General features: G+C 39.2%; 1 pseudogene across 1 annotated transcript; it reads right to left on the bottom strand.

Moving 5' to 3' along the window:
- Positions 1-1,839: 1,839 nt before the first annotated feature.
- LOC311616587 (D-3-phosphoglycerate dehydrogenase-like) lies at positions 1,840-3,880 on the bottom strand (annotated as a pseudogene). Its single transcript has one exon. The product of its transcript is annotated as a D-3-phosphoglycerate dehydrogenase-like (transcript).
- Positions 3,881-9,676: the final 5,796 nt, after the last annotated feature.

Here is a 9,676-nt window from a genome sequence, read left to right as displayed (position 1 = left end):
GTTTTCAACATGTCATTTGTAATTAAAGGTAGACACTGAGTCAATATGAACAATAGATTAACTAAACTGCACTGTAATTTAGGTAAAATTGCTGTGTCACTGTATATTACATGCAAAATCCACTTAAGTTGGCATTTAACCAACAGTACTGCATGAACAAATAATTCAATATTTTCATACCTGAAAACTGCATCATAAATTCAACATTGCCATGTGAAAATTACATGAGTCCTTCTCCTGTAAAATGATACTGTTTAGTTTATTTATTTATTTTTATTTTTTTAATATATTTTATTGATTTTTTATAGAGAGGAAGAGAGAGGGATAGAGAGTCAGAAACATCGATGAGAGAGAATCATCGATCAGCTGCCTCTTGCACACTCCCTACTGGGGATGTCCCGCAAGCAAGTACATGCCCTTGACCGGAATCGAACCCGGGACCTTTCAGTCCACAGGCTGACACTCTATCCACTAAGCCAAACCGGTTTTGGCCTGCTTAGTTTAAGAGGTTTAACTTTCATATATTTTAACTATTTTTAAGGTCTTGAGTTCAAAATCATATAAAACTCTTTCATATTTAAAATAAACAATCCCATTTTAATCAGTGCATTAAATTTTCTTTTAAGTTCACTTGAATGATAATTATCTTTTCTCTTAAAGTAATGAATTTGATAAGATTTTTAAAGGTATCTTACAACAAAATTCTAACTGTAAATGTATTAATAGTAATTTTCAAATTCTTATGATTTCTCCCCTAAAGAATCTTAGAAAATTTGTAATAAAATTATAAAGCAGACTTGCATATTTACAAAATTTTGAATATCAAATATAGGCAACTCATAAAAACAAACAAACAAAACAAACAAACAAACACTTATTTGTTCAATGGGTATTTGTGAATTGCCAGGTACACTGCATACCTTTAAGGAATTATTCTATTATTGAAAACAACTTGATGTCAAGTAAAATCTTGACATTCAATCCAGCCTTCTTTCTGTGCCTTCCAACTGACTTGTTTACTAAACACTGCCACATTAAATGATGGTGCTTAAGCAAAAATGCTGCAAACACACATTACATCCCCATCCTCCTACCCACACTGAGATGTGCTGCCTGCCATGAGATGAAATCTGCTTGAGTAAAGTCATATACATTATATAATAGCAAGCATTCCAGATTCCTAAAAGGACCAAATACTTTGGCATTAATACAATTTACTCTCTGTTTTCTCAAATATACAAAATATACTATAAATTTCCACTTTTTTGAGTGCTCTCTCTCTCTCATATATATATATTTGAGTTTGTAATTAAAATTTTTCCAAGTGAACTACAGACCATCAGTGTGATTGCATGAACATGCAGGTCCTTGCAGCAGCTCAGTTCTGGTACCTCTTCAGGTGCAAGGTCAGGCGGTCTGGAATGGGAGAAGCTGTGGTTGCACACCCCGCACTGGAATGTTTTGGTCCTGGTATTCTTCTGGTAGTGGCACATCAGCTCATTAGAGCATGCGAACCTCTCAGGTGCATTGTACAGCTTCTCACTAGTATGAGTCCTCAGGTGAGCTTTTAAATGAGAAGAGTTTGTATAAACTTTTGTACAGCTAGGGTAATCACAGTAGTGGATGGATCATTTCTCCATTCGGGGTTACTCCTTCTGTTGTATCTGACAGGTTGGATGTTTTGCGAATTAAAAGGTAGGGTTGCAGGTAAATTTATATTGTGAATTGCCAGTTTAAAAAAAAAAAAGTAATTGTAGCAGCATAGAATAGAAATGGGGTTGAATCCTGGAGCATCTCTGCTTGTCTATCTGGACTTTCAGGCTCTGAGCTGTACAATGAACCTGTAGGCCTGATCCCGCCCCAACTGCCCTCTTCTACTGGCAAATTTGGTTCTGATAGGTTGGTTTCTATGCCAGTCAGTGTCAAAAGCTCCTCCTCCTAGGCAGCCATTGGCTCCTCACAGTTGACCCAGATTTTGTTTGTTTGTTTGTTTGTTTGTTTTGTTTTGTTTTGTTTTTTGGAGAAGGGGGAATGTGAGCTGTTTATTAAGTGGTTATTATAGGTCTCAGACCACATAAGTGGTGTCAGACCCAAGAATGTAACCTGTCAATGTTGAATACAATGCCTCAAGGCTGGTCCTGGTGAGCCCCAAGGTTAGTAATGAAACTGAATACCTTCAGTCACATACTGCTTCCAGGTATCCAGGCTGGGCAGCAGGGATGAGATGCCCATGACATGCCAGGTCTCCTCATCAGACACCACTGAGGTCTGGTAGGATTGCAGCTGCATGTCTGCCTCTGCCAGGAGCCAAATCATGGTAGGCAACATGGCAGGGTTGGAAGGCTGAGTCCAGAACAGGAGCAGGGGTAGACCCCTGCAGAGAGGCACTTCTGCTCTGAAGGCAGCACTGTTGAGTGCCTGTGGCACAGGTGTGGTGTCCTGAACAAAGCCCACAGCCTGGTAGAGGGCATCAGCCAAGGCCATGCTCAGGAAGCCTTCTCTGCAACCTTCTTTTTCTGGCACAGTGGGGTTATGGGAGGTGGTTAAATTTGAGGCCAGCCTCCTTCAATATCAGTTTGGCATTCACCAAATTCACATCATCATGATTAGAAAAGTCTTTAAGGAGACCAACAATGACTGTGGGGCTCAGACAGTTCCTGACATTCTTCAGGGATAAGCCCTGCATCACCACCTGGATGGTCCCTTTGGGGGACCCTGCTCACACTCTCATCAGAGTTCCCAGAGCTTTTGCCAGCCCGATCCAAGGTTTGGTGTGCAGAGAGAAGGCGCTGGTAAGGTCCTGGGCATTCATGATTCCCCAGCGAGGGCTATCCTCTTCACCATGTCCACAAACTGGACAGCGATCTCCTTGGTGCTGGTGCTCATGTTGGGATAGCTGATTATGTTTTCATGGTCTACCAAGGGCTCGGTCCCAAGGAGGCTCCTGCATGAACAAGACCAGCGCTGCGCCTGCGCACTGCCCCGACTGAAGGGCCCAGAGCAGGATATCCCCATCCATGATCCCTCTGTGGGTGCAGTTCACCATGTGCACTCCCTTCTTGCACAGGGCAAAAGTGCTATCATTCAGCAGGCCTGTCGTGGAGGGCAAGAGAGGGGTGTGCACAGTGATGAAGTCACAGAGGGACCAGATATCCTAGAGAGGCAGCTGCTGAATGCTGAAGAAGGCCAAGACCTCTCTTGAGATGATGGACATACCCTACAGTCTTCATCCTGAAGGACTGCATCTGGATGGCCACCTCTCTCCAGATCCTCCCTAGGCCAAGAATTCCCAGGATCTTTCCATTCAACTAAGTTCCCATGAACTTCTTTTGGTCCCATTTGTCATCCTTCATTAAAGCCATCTCCTGTGGAATCTATCTGGCCAGACACATGATCATCACACCAGTGAGCTCTGCAGCACTAATATTGTTCCCACTGGGAATGTTAATGACCAGGATGCCCTTCCTTGTCACAGCCTCCAGATCCACGTTGTCCATGCTGGTGCCAGCCCTGCCCACCACTTGGAGCTTTTCTGCTGCGCTGATGACATCCACAGTCACCTTGGTGGCTGAGCAAAGGATAAGGCCTTTGCAATCCTTCAGCTTGGCTATCAGCTCCTCTTTGCTCAGGTTCTGCTTTACCACCTGCAGCCCTCCATCTTGCAGGATCTTCTGGCAGCAAGGGTCCAGGCTGTAACTGATGATCATTTTCTGTAGATTTGAAAAGCCATTGCTGGAGCTGGCCTCGGGATCCACTGGAGCCAGCCTTGGGATCGACCACTCTCCCTGGACAGAAACACATCTAAGCCCCAGATTTGGCTCTGGTTAGTCAGTTTCTATGCCAGTCAGTGTCTCTGGGCCTATCAATGGGGTCTGATCAGAAAGGCAGGCCTGATTAGCAGCCCCAGTGGAGTCCTGGAGAGAAATGGAGGTATGGCTGCTGGTCAGATTGGAAGAGAAGGAGAAAGGCAAGTGCTGGTCAAAAACTGCCACAGAGGCAATGGATCAGTCTTTGATTCTCTCTTCAGGACTCTCTCTGGCCCTGATTCATAGCCCACTCAGCAATCAGTGATGGGACATTGGGCCTGCAGAGGAAACAATGCCATGACAACCCAGGACTTACTTCTGGTCTGTTAGAGCTTTGGTCAAAATGGTGGTACACCCTGGCTCTTTATTATAGAGATAATAAAAGAGTAATATGTTAATTAGACAAGACATTCTTCCAGATAACCTTCTGGACAAAGCCACAGCATCAGGGGTGAGACAGAGGCAGCTGCTGCAGCAGCAGGGGCCAACACTCTTGCACAAATTTTGTGCATAAGCCCTCTAGTTTTGTCTATAAGCAAATGTCTGAACTGAGAAAAATGAATAAGATTTAGGATCTTGTTCCTAACTTTAAGTTAAAGTCAATAGTGATTTGCACAAGGTATACTATTATATCTTTGGCATAACTATAATAATTCTTTGTTTCCTTGAAGTGAGGTCCATTTAAGTATTATATTTTGTTGCTTTTATTTTTTTAATTAAATTATTATCTGTGTACATATTTTAACATTGTCCCCCCCTCCCATACATACCCTCCCTCCCCAGAGTTTTGTGTCCATTGGTTGTACTTATATGCATGTATACAAGTCCTTCAGTTGATCTCTTATCTCCCCCAAATCTCTCTACCCTCCCCACTATAATATGACAGTCTGTTTGTTGCTTTCCTGTCTTTATATCTATCTTTTGGTTCATCAATTTATAATGTTCTTTATTATCCATAAATGAGTGAGGTCATGTGGTATTTCTCTTTCATTGACTGGCTTATTTCAATAAGCATGATGTTCTTCAATTTTATCCAGGTTGCTGCAAATTATGAGAATTCCTTCTTTTTTATGGCAGCATTGTATTCTATTGTGTAGATGTACCATAGTTTTTGGATTCAATCATCTGTTGACGGGCACCTAGGCTGTTTCTAAATTCTAGCTATTATAGATTGTGCTGCTATGAACATAGGGGTGCATATATCCTTTCTGATTGGTGTTTTTAGTTTCTTGGGATATATTACTAGGAGTGGGGTTACTGGATGAAATGGGAGTTCCATTTTCAGTTTTTTGAGGAAACTCCATACTGTTCTCCACAGTGGTTGCACCAGTCTGCATTCCTACCAGCAGTGCACAAGGTTCCTTTTTCTCTGTAACCTCGCCAACACTTGTCGTTTGTTGATTTGTTGATGTTGGCTATTCTGACAGGTGTGAGATGTGGATGCCTCTAGTATTTTTATGGTTTCCCATCTTATGTTTAAGTCCTGTATCTATTTTGAGTTTATTTTTGTGTATGATGTAAGTTGGTGATCCAGTTTCATTCTTTTGCATGTATCTGTCCAATTTTCCCAACACCATTTATTGAAGAGACTGTCTTGACTCCATTGTATATTCATGCATCCTTTATCAAATATTAATTGGGCATAGTGATTTGGGTTGATACATGGGTTCTCAATTCTATTCCATTGATCTATGTGTCTATTCCTGTGCAAGTACCAGGCTGTTTTGAGAACAGTGGCTTTGTAATACAGCTTGAAGTCTGGTGTTGAGATCCCTCCTACTTTACTCTTCTTTCTCAAATTGCTGTGTCTATTTGAGGTCTTTTATTGTTCCAAATGTACTTTTGAAGAGTTTTTTCTAGGTCAGTGAAATATGCTGTTGGTATTTTAATGGGGAGTGCATTGAACCTATAGATTGCTTTAGGAAGTATGGACATTTTAATGATGTTGATTCTACCAATCCATGAACATGGTATGTTCTTCCATCTGTTTACATCTTCCTCTCTTTTTTCAGTGTCCTGTAGTTTTCCGCATATAGGTCCTTTATTTCCATAGTTAAGTTTATACCTAGGTATCTTAATTTTTTTGGTGCGATGGTAAATGGAATTGCTTTTTTATTCTCTGTTTCTGTAAGTTCACTGTTGGTGTATAGAAATGCCATAGATTTCTTGGCATTAATTTTTTATCCTGCTACATTGCCAAATTCATTTATTAAGTCAATTAGTTTTTAATGGAGTCTTTTGTGGTTTTTTTTTTATGTACAATAGCATTTCATCTGCAAATAAGATGTGGATGCCTTTTATTTCCTCTTCTTGTCTAACTGCAATGGATAGTACTTCCAGTACTATGTCAAAGAGGAGTGGCAATAGTGGGCATCCCTGTCTTGTTCCTATTCTTAGAGGGAATGGTTTTAGTTTTTGCTCATTGAGTATGATGTTGGCTGTGGGTTTATCATATATAGCTTTTATTATGTTGAGGTATGATCCTTGTACTCTCACCTTGTTGAGAGTTTTTATCAGGAAAGGGTGTTGGATTTTATCAAATGCCTTTTCTGCATCAATCGATATGACTACCGTATTTTCTGGCGTATAAGACAACCCCCTAATTTTACAGTTAAACCATAGATTTAGGCCTATATTCGCTGTATAAGACTACCCCCCACTTTAAAGAAAACACTTACTTTGCCGTAAAGATCTGCAGGTAATTTTTGTGCAATTTTGGTCTTTTGCCCCCGATTTTCGGTTGACTTTTTTTCGTTTCAAAAGTCGTCTTATACCCCAGAAAATTCGGTATATGATTTTTATCTTTCAATTTATTTATGTGATGTATCACGTTTATTGATTTGCAGATATTGTACCATCCTTGCATTCCTGGAATAAGTCCTACTTGGTCGTGGTGTATGATCTTTGTGATGTTCTGCTGGAGCCGATTTGCTAGAATTTTTTGAGGATTTTGGCATCTATGTTCATAAGTGATATTGGCCTGTACTTCTCTTTCATTGAGTTGTCTTTATCTGGTTTTGGTATTAGGGTGATGCTGGCTTCATAGAAGAAGTTTGGAAGTGTTCCTTCCTCTTAAATTTTTTGAAATAATCTGAGGAGTATAGATTTTAGTTCTTCCTTGAAAGTTTGGTAAAACTCTCTGTGAAGTCATTTGTCCCTGGGCTTTTGTTTGTTGGAAGCTTTTTGATGACTGTTTCAATTTCTTCCCAAGTCACTGTTCTATTGAAATATTTAGATTCTTCCTGATTGAGTTTTGGAAGATTGTATTTTTCTAGGAATATGTCCATTTCCTCCAGGTTGTTCAGTTTGTTGGAATAGAGTTGTTCATATCGATAGTATTTTGTAACAAGCCTTTGTATTTTGGTGGGGTCTGTTATTTTGCCTCTTTTGTTTTTGATTTTGTTTATTTGGGTCCTCTCTCTTTGTTTCTTGGTTGGCCTGGATAGAGGTTCATCTATTTTGTTTATCCTTTCAAAGAACCACCTCTTGGTTTTGTTGATCTTATGTATTGTTTCTTTGGTCTCTATATCCTTTATCTCCACTCTGATTTTTGTTATTTCCTTCCTTCTGCTTACACTGGGCTTTTTTGTTGCTCTTTTTTTTTTTTTTTTAACTCTTTGAGTTGTAGAGTTAGGTAATTTATTACCATTTTTTCTTGTTTTTTTCAATAGGCTTGTAGGGATATGAACTTCCCTCTCAAAACTGCTTTTGCTGTGTCCCATAGATTTTTGATTGTTGTGTTTTCATTGTAATTTGTTTCCAGGATGTTTTTAATTTCTTCCTTGATTTTTCTGGTAACCCAGCCCTTGTTTAATAGCATCCTGTATAGTCTTCATGTATTTGATTTCTTTAGATTATTTTTATTGTAGTTAATTTCCAGTTTTATGCCACTATGATCTGAGAAGATGATTGATATGATTTCTATCTTCTTGAATTTGAAGAGACTTTGCCTATGTCCCAAAATGTGGTCTATCTTTGAGAATGTCCCCTATGCACTTGAGAAGAATGTATATTATGTGGCTTTGGAGTGGAATGTTTTGAAGATGTCGATTAATTCCATCTGGTCTAGTGAGTCATTTAAGATTGATATTTCTTTGCTGATTTTTTGTTTAGATGATTTGTCGAAGGGCGACAATGGGGTATTAAAATCTCCTACTATGATTGTACTGTTATTAATCTCTCCCTTAATGTCCTCCAGCAGTTTTGTTATGTATTTGGGTGCTCCCGTATTGGGTGCATATATATTTACCACGGTTATTTCTTCTTGTTTGATTGTTCCCTTTAGTATTATGAAGTGGCCTTCACTATTTCTTGTTATGTCCTTTACTCTGAGATCTAATTTTTCAGATATAAGTATTGCTACCCCAGCTTTTTTTTTTCATTTCCATTCACCTGGAAAACCTTTTTCCATCCCTTCAGTCTGTGTGCATTTTTTTTTCTGAAGTGGGTTTCTTGTAGACAACTGATATATGGGTCTTGTTTTCTTATCCAATCTGTTACCCTATGTCTTTTGATTGGAGCTTTTAATCCATTTACATTTAAAGTTATTATTGATAGGTACTAATATGACGCCATTTTTATTCAAACCCCTGTGTTCCTTCTTTGCTTTCTATTTCTTTATTTTTACAATAGACCCTTTAGCATTTCTTGCATTTCTGGTTTGGTGGAGATAAATTCCTTTAGTCTTTTTTTGTTTGTGAAGCTTCTGATTTCCCCTTCAATTTTGATTGATAGCCTTGTGGGTACAGTATTCTTGGATTCAGACCCTTTCTTTGCATGACTTTGTATATTTCATCCCATTCCCTTCTGGCCTGATAAGTTTCTGTGGAGAAATCAGTTGCTAGTCTGATGGGGGTTCCTTTATATGTAACTTTCTGTCTCTCTCTGGTTACTTTGTCGTTGGTGTTTGCCAGTTTCATTATAATATGCCTTGGTGTCTGTCTTCTGGGATTCATTTTGCTTGGGACTGTGAGCATCTTGGATTTGTGTGGGTTTTTTCTTCTCTATCTCAGGAAAGTTTTCTGTCATTATTTCTTGAAATACGCTTTCCATGCCTACCTCAGTTTTCTTTCCTTCCGGAACCCCTATTATTTGAATATTGTTTTGTTTTCTATTGTCCTAAAGCTCCCGTAGGCTCTCCTCCTGCTTTTTAATATTTTTTTCTTGGAGCTGCTCTAATTGGGTATTTTTTTCCATCTTGTCTTCTAGCTCACTGATACGGTCCTCTGCTTCTTCTAGTCTGCTCTTGATGCTTTCTATTGAGTTCTTCATGGTAGTGATGTAATTTTTCATTTCATCTAGGTTCATCTTCATTTCCTCTTGGTTCTTCTTCAGTTCCTCTTGGTTCTTCTTCATTTATTTTTGGTTATTGTCAAATTTCTCTTCCATTCTTTTTAGTCATCTTATGATCATTACTCTGAATTCCTTCTCTGGTAGCTTGCTTGCCTCTAACTCCTTTACTTCATTTTCTATTGATGCCTGCTTTCCTTTCATGTGCAGGCTATTTCTTTGTTTGCCCATGGTCTCTCTTTTTAGGATGTCCGGTTATGTGGTTTTCTTTCCCCTGCATTGATTTAAAGGCACAAAATACAACACTACCAGGTACAGCACAAAAAACACTGAACAGGAATGTATTTGTGATATTAATAACCTCTAATAAAGGTGATCCCTAGAGAAAGGCAAATCAGGGGGTAGGGGAGAAAGAAGAAAGGTAAAAAAATAAAAAGAGGGATAAATAATGAGATAGAAAGAAAAACAGTAGTGTTGAAATGAAATTGAGAAATAGGATAAGAAAAAAAAAGAGAGAAAGAGAGAGAGAGAGAGAGAGAGAGAGAGAGAGAGAGAGAGAGAAAGAGAGACAAGAAGCAGAC

Source organism: Pipistrellus hanaki (assembly GCF_964339955.1).
Source record: "Pipistrellus hanaki genome assembly, chromosome: 2".
NCBI lineage: Eukaryota > Metazoa > Chordata > Mammalia > Chiroptera > Vespertilionidae > Pipistrellus > Pipistrellus hanaki.
Note: the sequence above shows the minus strand (reverse complement) of the source record. Positions and strands in the feature narration are given on the sequence as shown.